Source organism: Pelobates fuscus, chromosome 7 (assembly GCF_036172605.1).
Source record: "Pelobates fuscus isolate aPelFus1 chromosome 7, aPelFus1.pri, whole genome shotgun sequence".
NCBI classification, from domain to species: Eukaryota; Metazoa; Chordata; class Amphibia; order Anura; family Pelobatidae; genus Pelobates; species Pelobates fuscus.
The window spans coordinates 49,262,672-49,275,942 of record NC_086323.1 but is presented as its reverse complement, the minus strand read 5'-3'; the positions used below and the strand labels follow the sequence as shown (position 1 = coordinate 49,275,942).

The 13,271-nt window shown below is 41.5% G+C and overlaps 1 protein-coding gene across 1 annotated transcript in view; it reads left to right on the top strand.

Annotated features, from left to right (window-relative positions):
* The first annotated feature begins 6,273 nt into the window (after window positions 1-6,273).
* Window positions 6,274-13,271, top strand: part of KIAA0040 (KIAA0040 ortholog) — a 106,347-nt gene continuing 99,349 nt past the window's right edge. The window contains exon 1 of the mRNA XM_063427277.1: window positions 6,274-6,359. The gene's annotated coding sequence lies outside the window, so the exon portion shown is untranslated. The remainder of the gene's footprint in view (window positions 6,360-13,271) is intronic.

Below are 13,271 nucleotides of genomic sequence, written 5' to 3'. Positions count from 1 at the left end.
TTTTTATTATTATTATTATGATTTATAAAGTGCCAAAAAGTTCTATGGCGCTGTACAATGGGTGGACTAACAGACACGTATTTGTAACCAGACAAGTTGGACACACAGGAAAAGAGGGATTGAGGGCCCTGCTCAATGAGCTTACATGCTAGAGGGAGTGGAGTATAGTGACACAAAAGATAGGAGTAGGGTAGAAAAGTAGGCTGCAACAAAAGGACAAGGTGGGGAACTATCAGAACTGGAAGATAAGAGTGGACTGTACCCTTTAAGACAGAGCAAGAGACATGTTTGTGAAATAGAAGTTACTCTTTGTGGGGCATAAGTATTTCTGAAGAGATGTATTATGAGAGACTTCTTAAATGATAGAAATATAGAATGAGACGGCAGATAAGAACCATTCGGCCCATCTAGTCTGCCCAATTTTCTAAATACTTTCATTAGTCCCTGGTCTTATCTTATAGTTAGGATTGCCTTATGCCTATCCCACGCATGCTTAAACTTCTTTACTGTGTTAACCTCTACCACTTCCGCTGGAAGGCTATTCCATGCATCCACTACGCTCTCTGTAAAGTAATACTTCCTGATATTATTTTTAAACCTTTGTCCCTCTAATTTAAGACTATGTCCTCTTGTTGTGGTAGTTTTTCTTCTTTTAAATATAGTGTCCTCCTTCACTGTGTTGATTCCCTTTATGTATTTAAATGTTTCTATCATATCCCCGCTGTCTCGTCTTTCCTCCAAGCTATACATGTTAAGTTCCTTTAACCTTTCCTGGTAAGTTTTATCCTGCAATCCATGAACCAGTTTAGTAGCCCTTCTCTGAACTCTCTCTAAGGTATCAATATCCTTCTGGAGATAGGGTCTCCAGTACTGTGTACAATACTCCAAGTGAGGTCTCACCAGTGTTCTGTACAATGGCATGAGCACTTCCCTCTTTCTACTGCTAATACCTCTCCCTGTACAACCAAGCATTCTGCGGGCATTTCCTGCTGCTCTGTCACATTACTCCTAAATCCCTTTCCTCAGATGTTGAGGTAAGTAGGGTATCAAATATTCTATACTCTGACCTTGGGTTTTTACATCCAAGATGCATTATCTTGCACTTATCCACATTTAATGTCAGTAGCCACAACCATTTTTCTAATTTACCTAAATCATTTGCCATTTGGCTTATCCCTCCTGGAACATCAACCCTGTTGCAAATGTTAGTATCAGCAAAAAGACATACCTTACCACCAAGACCTTCTGCAATATCACTAATAAAAATATTAAAGAGAATGGGTCCAAGTACAGATCCCTGAGATACCCCACTGGTAACTAGACCTTGCTTTGAATATACTCAGTTGACTACAACCCTCTGTTGCCTGTTATTCAGCCACTGCCTAACCCATTCAACACTACTGGAATCCAAGCTTAAAGCTTGCAGTTTATTGATAAGCCTTCTATGTGGAATATGAAAAGTGACTGAAATCTAGGTAAGTCATGTCTGCGTAGGGTTGAGAAATGCGTAGGGTTGGGTCACGGTAGGAGATTACATCTGTTGGACATGACATGCTCATATATCATTTCAAGTCTGTAAGTGTTAACTTATTTAAGCGCAAAAGATCAATGTCTAACAGTCTACACTTATTGTGTATTCTCATTCGTTCCTACATGCCCATTTTCATGTTGTGGACCCCATACTATCTTTAATCATTTGATACACCTTCAATGAATATACTTTTGTGAGTGCAACCCAGGGCCGGCGCTACCCTATAGGCAGACTAGGCGGTGGCCTAGGGCGCTGTGTGAGAGGGGGCGCCCGCAGGGGCTGTAATACTGTCTGAATCACCTGTCAGAATATGCTGGCCGTGCTCACTCACCGAGAACAAAGAGACCCCGCCTCCGCCTCTGATACAGCTGCCGGCGCCCTCCCCTCACTGCTTCAGCCCTCCTTGTATTTCAGGTTAAATGCTTTCAGCTGATAATAGGAGTTACAATTGTAACTCCACCTCTTCCCACCCACAAACACTTAACCCCGCCCATCCCACAATGAACTCCGCCTTTCCCCGCCCCAAACATTCTAACTCTGGGCCCAGTCTGCCTCTTCTCCCTCCTCCCAAGATCAGGAGGTTAGAAGAGGAGGGCAGTGTGCTGCTCCCCCTGTCCTGTGCCTGAGGAGAAACTGGAAGAATGACAACAGAGGAGGTACCACAGTGCCTGACTGGGCTGCTTCCAGTGCCCCCAGCCCCCATCTGGTATGTGTGTGTATGTAATAGGCAGTGTCTGTGTGTATTAGGCAGTGTCTCTGTGTGTGTATGTATCAGACTGTGTGTGTGTGTAATATGCTGTGTCTGTGTGTATTAGGCAGTGCATCTGTGTGTATTAAGCAGTGTGTGTGTATGTAATAGGCAGTGTCTGTGTTTGTATGTAATAGTGGTGTCTGTGTGTGTATATCCGGCAGTGCCTGTGTGTGTGTATGTATTAGGCAGTATCTGTGTGCATCAGGCAGTGTGTGTGTGTGTATTAAGCAGTGTATGTATGTAGTACATGTATGTAATCATATATTGCAATTATGCATGAAGCACGCAGTTTGTATCAGGGATGTGGAATTTATATTGCCCAACTTCTGGGACATGCAGTTCCAGGCGTCGGATAGAAAGATTATTTTCTTTTAGGGCTGAATCGGGGAAGCTGGTGCCAAGCAGAGAGTGTATCGCTGACAGGCATACTGGGATGCTGTAACTGGGCCTTGCTGCAGCTCACAGGGAGGTGTGAAGAGCGGCAGCATCCAACCGCTCCTCACAGTGGTTCCAAACCCATTCCACAAGTACCCCCTACCAGTCCAGGATTTAGGGATTACCCTGTTGTGTCTAATGTGTTTTTTTTTCTTTTTTCTAAAAACCACCTAAACACATCTGGGTAGTCCCTAAATCCTGGACTGTTAGGGGGTGGTTGGGAACCACTGCTCTAGATTCATGGCTGCCGAGACTCAATGTGACGCCATACCCGGCAGCCAACAAAGGGCAGAGTGAGCATGGGACACTTCTCCCTTTCTCAATGAGCTGAGCTAGAGCTCAATGTGAAACATAGGAAATCTGCGATTGAATGTGCATGCCCTAGAACAGAGGCTTCTCAATCAGAATCCTCTAATTGGACATATTTTCTTTTGGGGTACATCTACTAAATAGTTCAAGGAAATCTGTGGAATGTTTCCTTTTGGAGTTCAGTGCATAAACTTGTGACACGATGGAACGATCTTATGAGGAGGCGGCAAAATTGATCTTTGCCTAGGGCGGCAGAATTCCTTGCACCAGCCCTGGTGCAACCTTAAACATTAGTATATTGCTATATTTAAGATTAGGGGAGAGTCTGATGGGGGTAGGCAGGCTGTTCCAAAGGAACATGGTTTGCCGGCGAGAAGTTCTGAAGTGTGAGGTAGCAGTAAGGGTGTGAGCAGCGGGCAGGAGAAGATCACGGTAGAGCAGAGAGACCGAGAACGGGCTTAACTATGAATTAGTGAACAAATGTAAAAGGAGCTAACGTTGTTTAGAACATTATTGGTAAGGGTTAGTAATTTGAATGGACTCCTATAGGGTATAGGTAACCAATGTAAGGATTGATAGAGGGGCGAGGTGTGAGAGGACCGTCAGGGGGGGAAATCAGCCTAGTGGCAGCATTCATTGCATACTGTGGCTAGGCAGTACTGGGGAGACTAATTTGAAGTGAAATACAGTAATCAATGCAAGAAATTACTAGAGCATGAAAAAGTTTCTTAGCCTCATCTTGTACCATCAACTTGCAAGATGGGCAAAAGAGGAGGATCAGTACTATGGAAAGGAAAGAAGGGAAGTGATCTGTTGTAGAGAGATTGAGTTTCAGAAAGCAGGGCAGGGCCGGCGCGTCCTATAGGCCGATTAGGCGGCCGCTCAGGGCGCTTGTTGAATCAAGGGGGTCCTAAGGTGAAGCTCTAACACAGAGATACCCCTATCTAGGAAATTACTAGAGCAGGTATATAGACAGTAACCAGGTATAACGGGATTATTCATTTTTATTTTTATTTTCACTTGGTAGCACTAGGTTTTCTTATGCGTTATTAAGGTTATTTTACTTTTAAGTACAATCTTTGCCAGGCAGGGGGAGTTGTGGTCTTAGTAGGAATTAGTGGAGTCTTCTATGGTACTGAGGTACCATTAGGGTGATTTTTCCAAACCCCCAGAATATCCTATGTTCGCTTTGCCTTTGGTACTTATCGGTACCCCTATATTTTGGACCAACATCTTGGGGAAGACCTGTTTTGGGGAGGGGACCCAATTGGTTCTTTTAAAAGTTTAGGTGTGGGGGCGATATACAGTCGTATTGGTGATTAGTACCTCCTTATATACCGTGTCCGTGCCCATACCCCCCTCTTTTCCCCTTATACCTGGTGACTTCCTATATACCTACTCTAGTAATTTCCTAGATAGGGGTATCTCTGTGTTACTAGAGCTTCACCTTAGTACTCCCTTGATTCAATGGATTCCTCAATTTCTACTGTGTGTTAGGAATATAAACCTATATTCCAAACACTATAGTGTCTCTATCCCTACATAAATGTAAGCCCCCCTCTGCACTGATTGCCTCTATGTCGCTGATGGGGCAACACTGGTCCAATCCAATGTACAGGAGCATTGGGGACCTGATGCGCATCAGTGGCAAGCGTCATGCACTTCCAATGCTTCTTGTAGTTAAAAATGGCATTGTAGCGGAGGTGCCTCTAGTGGCTGTCAGGCTTGTTTAACCATTCAAGGTAAGAAAATGTTTTATGTTGTGGGGTTAAATACACAGGACCCCTTTGGAGCGAATGGGGCAACATAGAGGCACCTAGAACAGAGACTCCAATCAAGACAGGACAAGGGGAGGAAGTGTTATTAGAAAAGGAGACACTGAATGAACGTTGGGAGAGAGAGAAAAAGAACAGAGACAGACAGGACAGTGTCAAAGAGACCAATGGATTGAAGAGTTTGTAGAAGGAGTGTATGATCTACAGTGTCAAAGTCAACAGAGAGGTAAAAATAACTAGTATAGAGTAGTGGACTTTGGATTTAGCTGAGATTAGATCATTAGTTACTTTAATCAGAGGGGTCTCAGTACAGTGGAGGTGTGGATGCCAGATTAAAGAGGGTCAAGGAGAGAGTTTCAATTGAGAATGCGAGCCCGCTAGGTAAAGACAAGTCTTTCCAAAAGCTTTGAGAAAAATGGGACTAAAGGTATGGGACAATAGGTAGATGGGAAAGATGGGTCAAGAGATGGCTTTTTTTAGCACGATTGCAACAGTAGCATGTTTAAGGGGAGCAGGGACTATCCCAAAAGAAAGAGAGCAGTTGAAGATATGTATTAAGGCTGGCACAAGTCAAGGGTAGAGAGATCTATAAGGTGACATGGGATGGGATCAAGCAGACAAGTGGTGAGGTGAGAGGCAAGTTCCGGCGGGGGCCACAGCAGGGTGAAGAAAATAGTTGAAGGTGTCAAAGAGATGCCTGGGATTGTGGGAGTATGAACTAATGAAAGAGAAAAAGTATGATTATTTAGCAAGGGTGAGGGCTGCACTGTGTGCACGCAAGATACATTTATAATGGAGAAGGTCTAACAAGACTAGATACAAGACTACCTCCAGCAGTGTTTAGCTGAATGGTAGTGAGTTAACGTAGTGTGCTACAGTTCGAGCGTTCTTCTTGAGGTATATGTTTGGAGCATAGCTGCAGCATCCAGGGCAGAGATGAGGTTGAAGTTATATGAGGGGATAGCCAGAGAGTGACAGGAAAAGGTAGGGATGGATGAGACAGACATCAGCTGACAGTTGCTGGAAGTCATAAGAATTCAGCGTCCTCTTGAGTTGAGGAGGGAGAGGCTGAGAATGGGTAAGAATTCGGTGTGGCACAAATTATAAGAAGTGGTGATCTGAGAGAGGGAATGGAGAGTAACAGAGATTAGAGACTGTGCATGCATCTGAAAAAATAAGATCAAGGGTATTACCAACTACATGCGTGGGAAAATTAGTCCACTGGGATAGCTCAAGGAAGGAAGTAATTGTAAGACGTTTTGATGCTACTGAGGTCAAGGGTGGGTTAATTGGAATGTTGAAATCCCAGAGAATTAGAGAAGGAATATTATTTGAAAGGAAGCAGGGAAGACAGACAGCAAAATAGTCATGGAAAAGAAAAGGGGAACCATAGGGGCGATAGATAATGGCAATGTTTGCAGAGATGGGTATGAACAGGTGAGTTCAGTGAACATCAACAGAGGGGAAAGAGAGGGAAGGAGGGAAGAAGTTTGAAGGAGCAGTGGGATGAAAACAGAAACACTACACCACCACCCTTGCTGTCAGATTGTCTTGGGCTGTGAGTAAGATAAAGACCACCAAATGATAACAAGGCAGGGGTAGCAGTGTCAGAGGCAGAAAGTCATGTTTCAGTTAATGCTAGTAAGTTTATGGAATGTGAGATGAATAAGTCATGGACAGGAGTTAATTTAATGATGTTGTTCATAGAGCATCCATTTCAGAGGGCAGTGCAAAGGAAGAGTTAGAGGTAGAGTTGCATGATATGGGTATACGATTGGTGTAGTTTCTGATGGTAACATATGGTAGGTTGGCAGAGCTTGGAGCAGGTTTGGAGATTTATCACCAGCTGCCAGGAGCAGAAGGATAGAAAGGAGGAGAAGGTGGAAGTAAAATGTAAATGTTTGGGATGAGAGCTTGTATTTGGATGTTTTATAAGGAGTTGGTGGAGAAAATGATGCATATGTATGAGAAAAGTGCATTGGATGAAAAGAGAGGGGAGGGATGTAAAGTGGGGGCACTAAAGTGTGTATCAGTAGAAATAGATAAGCAGAAAGATAGAGAGATTTTAGCCATGAGAGGAGTGAGGGTAAGAGAAAAACAAAAGGGAGAACATTATAAGGGGAATAGGGAGTTTCTATAATAGCTAAAGGGAGAGATTAGATGGAATGTTGAAACCATAGGAGAGATTGGATTAAAGTGGATGATTAAAAGGCGTGCAGTATGGGATTTGAGCAGGTGAATAGAGGTTATTAGATATAAATGGTGGGTTTGCAAGAACCGGCAATTGGTGCTATCTATAAAAGTAGCTAATACCCTGGAGTGGGATGTCGGTAGGATGGGTGGGGATTGATCTTCCAGAAATGCCATCTCTACAGAAGGCTTTGGCTTCAAGACTAGCTTTGAGTCTTGAGTGCAAACGTATGAATGCTGTTTGGGTCACAGAATATAAGAGAGAGTCTGGGATTAGATAAAACAGCAATTATGGGTGGAGAGGCAAGTAGATTTAAAGGTGAGAAAAAGCAGTCAAGGAAAAAAAGCAGAGGAGGAAACAAGTGATTTCAAGATATGTAGGGCATGAGAGAGATCAGATAGATAAAAGTCATAAATAGTGAACATAAACGAACAAGACTATGGGTGCCATAACTTTAACACTAACAAAAATAAACAAATATTTAACATAGCAATTCTTGAGCAGGAAGATACAATAGTTTTCTAACGGTTAAACTATAGGGGAGAAAGGTAGGTAAGAATTCAATTGAAAAATTAAAAAAATGGGAGATGTAGTCCACAAACATCTTGAAAGCCAACCCCTGCTCTAGTCCATTTGGTATACAGAGATAGATAGTGTGCATAAATATCTGTCAGTCAAATGGTATGTCAGCTCTGTGCCCTTGTCAGCTGTGTACCCTCGTGCCCTAGTATACTGGTGGTGGAAGCCTACTCGACAGACGAGAGTAGTCCCACCATTAAAATACAGCCGCGGAGTGTGTGTTGTTTATTTTACAATTATGGACAATAATTTACAAATCCTTACAATGAATAATAGGTGTTGACTGTTCCCTTCAAAGAAGGATGTAATACAATAAAACCTGTGGAGGCTAAGCATATCGAAAGTATCCTTTTACATCTACAACATTCCAGATTAATAGTGATCTATAAAACAGAAAAATGGCTCCTGATTCGGGCTACCTTGTTTTGTGCCCCTAATAAAGCCTCCGCATTGAGGTGAACTCAGCTAGACATGATAAAGCGATATCTATAAATATACAAAATAATTCTCCTATCAAGTAATTTTTTAATATTTTATTTGTGGGGGAAAAAAACATGTTTACAAACTTTCCTATATACGTCTTGCAACAAAGAGGCAATAGTAAGATTCAGTGAGAGCAAAGGTCAGCTGGAGGCAGAATGAATATGGTTAGCGGACACACCATCGGTTCTAGCCTTAAATCAGTATAGTGTATTAAACAGGAAGGAAACAAGGCAGAGCAGGAACCGAATCTAATCAGAACATGTTCGTGGAGGCTGTGACCATTGTCCCCTCCAGCCATTTTTCTGTGATTTTTTAAGCTTGCATTGAGCGACCTGTGACTTTTTTTTTTTTTTTCAAACTGCAGTTTGTGTTCACTGTAAATCTCCGTAACTAATTCAGTACTGGACCACTCACAGGTAAATGGGTGTTGATAGGACAATAGTTAAAAACACAACAGCATAACTACTGTTAAAACCTGTGGTTTGGTTTTTGTAATTGGACTTGTTACTATGTTTGTGTCATATATTATGTAACTAAATATAAATAGTTTTCAATAAAAAAAAATGATATTACAAAAGAAAGTCCCCTATCAAGGCACGAACTGGGGAATCTACCATGATTAAAAATGATAACTACTAGATATATTTTTATTTATTTTATTATTTTTATTATTTCAGTTATTTATTTACATAGGAAGGTAGTAAGACATGTACATCCTTTCTCTCTTCTGTATTCTTCAACCAACAGATTGAGCAACAAAGAACTGGTGCTTTTTATTTTTTGGGGGGAAGGGGAGAGTTGAGGCCCGTGAGAATTCTGCTCCTAAAGGAACATGAGATGTGTATCTAACCTTGGAAGCAAAATAGTTTGTTTACAAACATAAAAACTGCAATCGATGTATGGAACAGAATCTTTGGAACTACATATATCAATACATATTGACATATTTATCGAATCGTTCATTAACGTGCCTGTTCAACTACTGCACTGGCTGCTCCAACTTAAATCTGCTGCAACACATGCGTTACGTGCACCTGTCTATAGAAATAGAATATACATTCATGCATATTGGCACCGTGTTCCGTCAGTGGAAGACAGAACAAAAATTGATGGTTTTGTATAGTGTTGGAGAAAGCGAAAGATTTCAGGTGATAAATGAGCCATAATAATGATTGCCATGTTGCTTACAAGTGTCAAGCAATCAGACAGACCATCTAGGCCGGCAATCTCGACTCTTATAGCTAAGGGGGAAGGGACAGTTTTAGAGAATAGCACAGCGACGATCAGGCCATGACAGTTAGACAGTGAAGTGAAGGATGCAGAATTAACTGCAGTGCATTGCTTGGCTAAACCTATGTAGGGCTGTTTGTTCTAACATAGCACAGAGGTGTATTTTGCCTAAGGCTCATATAAACATTACAGAATCACCTAGGTGATCTGCAATTGCTTAGTATGATTTATGGTTTTAGTCTGAAGAGGTTTAATTACAGAATGTGGAGTTTCAACCTTTAGAATACTGTGGGATGACTGAATAATAATTATGGAGTTTGAAAGCCTTTTAATGTTCAGCTGTAATAATATACAAAGGTCTTCCTTTGCAGTATTTTATTTTTATTTTTATTTTTCATACTGTAATAAGACATCTTTCTAATAACCAGATCATTAAAACAATTAGATTGTGAAGTATTGCATAGTCATATGGTAAGTTAGATAGATAGATTTATTATTATTATTATCTGCATTTATATAGCGCCAACATGTTCCAAAGCGCTAGATAGATAAATAGATAGATAGATCTACCCACAGTTTCTGTATCATTTTGTAATTGTCTCCTCTATTGTTAGATTTCCCCCTTTCATAATATTGTAAAGCTCTGCGGAATAAGTTGCCGCTATATAAATACCAATACTACTACTACTAATAATAATAATAGATAGATACTTGTAAGACACTTAATTATATTAAATGTATGTAATCACTCATTACAAATTGTTATCTTGTCATTATCTCATTATGAAATATCTATAATATTAGATTAATCCCGCATATAAAGGTGGCATACATGCCTTAGTGTGAGTTACACTCCCACTCTGCAGCTGGAATAGACAGTATGGCACAATTCTTTCCCCGCATTTTTTCTACACCATTTCAATGAAGTATAACTAATTTCAGGCATGTCGAAACGGCATAACTCTATGAGATTAGGGCCCCCCCTACACTTTATGTATAATAAAAACTAACAGAAAATCTTTGCCAGCACAATACAGAGGCTGCTATTTTCTTTATCTGTTTTTGCAATTTCCTGGGCTGATTCTAACGATTTGAACGCTCTTCATTGCTCATCTTGTGTAATCACATATTTTTACAAAGTTACTGGCTGAAGGAGCTGTGAATTAAAAAAAATAATAATTAGTATCACTATACTATAATTGCACTATACTAGTAGTCTCGTATATATATACATATATATATATTTTAATTTGCATAGCACTGTGTGTCCTTTAACTAATGTGTTCTTAAAAATCACACTTAAATGTGGTTTAGTTTACAGCGCTTACAGCTGCAGATGCCAACGTAACTAGGTCAACTGTACTTCCACTTCAGCTACTTAAACCTTAATTTTAAATACACTTTAGAGTCCTGTCAATTCTCCCGAAAGTGTCCATAATTACTTACTTTACTGTGGTGTTTACTAAATTTTAATTTATTATACCCCTCAATTTAGTAGAAAATAGTCTTACTCAAATAAGCGATAGGATTTCATCCGGAAACAAAATGCATGTTTGTGGTTCTATACAGGTTGAGCTGAGAATTCTGAAACATGATTTTTTGAAATGACTGTGCCCGTGGAGGGATTTTCCCAAAGTCCTAATTGAGATATGTAGAGAATAAACATTAAACTGTAAATTTGCGTGCACCCAGCACTGTATTTAGTGCAAGGCAAACAAGGCATTTGCCTGAAGTGCCCTAGCAAATACCTTGTTTGCCTTGACTTATGGGGTGCCCAAGAGTTGGCTGGCTGGCCACCCTTGTGCCCACCCCCCAGGTCACCCGGACAGTTTATTTTACATGTTGGTGGTGAGGGAGCGCTGATTTGAGCTGTTCCTTCTCAGCTCCCTCGCCGTGATGTCATTCCAGGCCCAGCATCACGAAGCGGTGCACGAAGGAGCTGAGCAGGAAGATCACAGCTCTCTCCTGCCTATTTTGCACACCCACTCTCCCCCCCTTGCCTGCCTGCCCTCCATGCTGCACGCCTGCCTGACCTCCATCCTGCACACCTGCCTGCCCAGCGGCCAGCCCAGCAGCCCCACTGGACCCCAGGTAAAAATCCACCCAGCTCTCCCAAAGGTAGCAAGGTTGTCCAAAAGCTGGACAATTGGGAGATCTGGCACTTAGGGGCAGTGGCCTGTGACTTGTTACCATTCATCTCCAGATTAAAATAGTGGGAGGTGCTTTGGGGTACAGCCAGGGCCGGATTTTCCTATAGGCTAACTAGGCTTCAGCCTAGGGCCTCAAGATCAAGAGGGGCCTACATTCAAATTGTTAGCAAAATTAAAATTACACTATTCTAAAAACAGTGAACACTAAAACACTGAACCGAAAATAAGGAGAAATTCTACGCATATGATATGACCAGTGGCATACTAAGAGGTGGTGGGGGGTGCAGTCCGCCCCGGGTGCCACTTACTAGGGGGGTGCCCGGGGCAGACTGCAATGCCCCTCCTGCCGTGATCGCCGAGACCGGCGGTCTGCAGATCCGCAATATGCAGAGCTGCAGACCATGGATCTCGCGTGCACTGCCCAATCAGAGCGTTGCTGCGGGTTACCATGGCAACGCTCTGATTGGGTCTCGCGAGATCCATGGTCTGCAGCTCTGCGGAGCTGCAGACCGGAAATGAGGGCCAACGGACCACCAGGGACCCCACCGGACCACCAGGCAGCCCCCACTGGACCACCAGGGATTTAAGGTAATTTTTTTAGTCACCCCCCCTGTCCTCATCACCCCCCTCCCTCTCACAATCACCCCTCCTCTCCTCATCACCCCCCTCCCTCTCACAATCACCCCCCCTCTCCTCATCACCCCCCTCCCTCTCACAATCACCCCCCTCCCTCTCACAATCACCCCCGCCCCTCTCCTCATCTCGACTTTTTTTTAAATTTATTATCCGTGCCACATTTTTTATAAAGGTTAGTACCAATCACAACATGTTTCATTTAACATATTGATATATATCACAGTAATTATGTATTTTATTGTCTCTCATGTAATTTACAAACTTAAAAATGGGAGGTGAAAGGGCCTCATAAGTGGAATAGCCTAGGGCCTCTTTTCATCTAAATCCGGCCCTGGGTACAGTACAGCAGGAGTGAGGCAACAAGCCAGCCTTTTCTAGTCCCGCACTGTGTACGTTTGTTCATAGGCTGGGGGCCCACAACCTCAGTTTTCTCCAGACCATCGACACAGAGATCTGTAAGTTTTGTGCACAAAAAAGGCATTTGTTTGTACATGCTCCCTCAGATCAATAGTTGTCAGCGCAGTCCTCCATGATAAGAGATTTGAAATTATCATACATAGAATGAAGAACTGAGAACCGAGAGTTGGAGCTACTTTACACTTTTTTATCTTAACTTTTTTCTTGTTTTTGTTTCCTTCTATTATGGTAATAGTAAGTGAATCCCAAGAGAGATGTTGTTTGCTGGAGTGAGAAGAAAGGCAGATGGGATTTTTGAACCATGAAATATATTAATAGAGTAATATGTTCTGTTAATATGAATTTAAATACATACATACTGTTCATATGAATTTACTTTGCTACATGTATACTGTTTCACAATAGAAAATAAATAATTATATACAGATGAGACTCGCTGGATTATTCACTAAAATGGGAATTGGGGTGAGTGGATGGGGAATTGCAAATTGAAAGTCAAAATAGCCAAGTTAGTTTGGCTATTTTGGCAAAATGTGCAAATCCATGCAAGTTCTCCACGGATCTTGAATTATTGTTAATTTTTTTTCTCCACGGATCTTGAATTATTGTTAATTTTTTTTCTCCACGGATCTTGAATTATTGTTAATTTTTTTTTTTTAATTTCTTACATACACAGAAAAAACAACATAAATTATAAACAATAATAAAACACAATAAAATGAAATTAAATAAAATAAAAATACATAAATAAAATAAATAAAATTTTGCTTTTCTTTGCTATTGC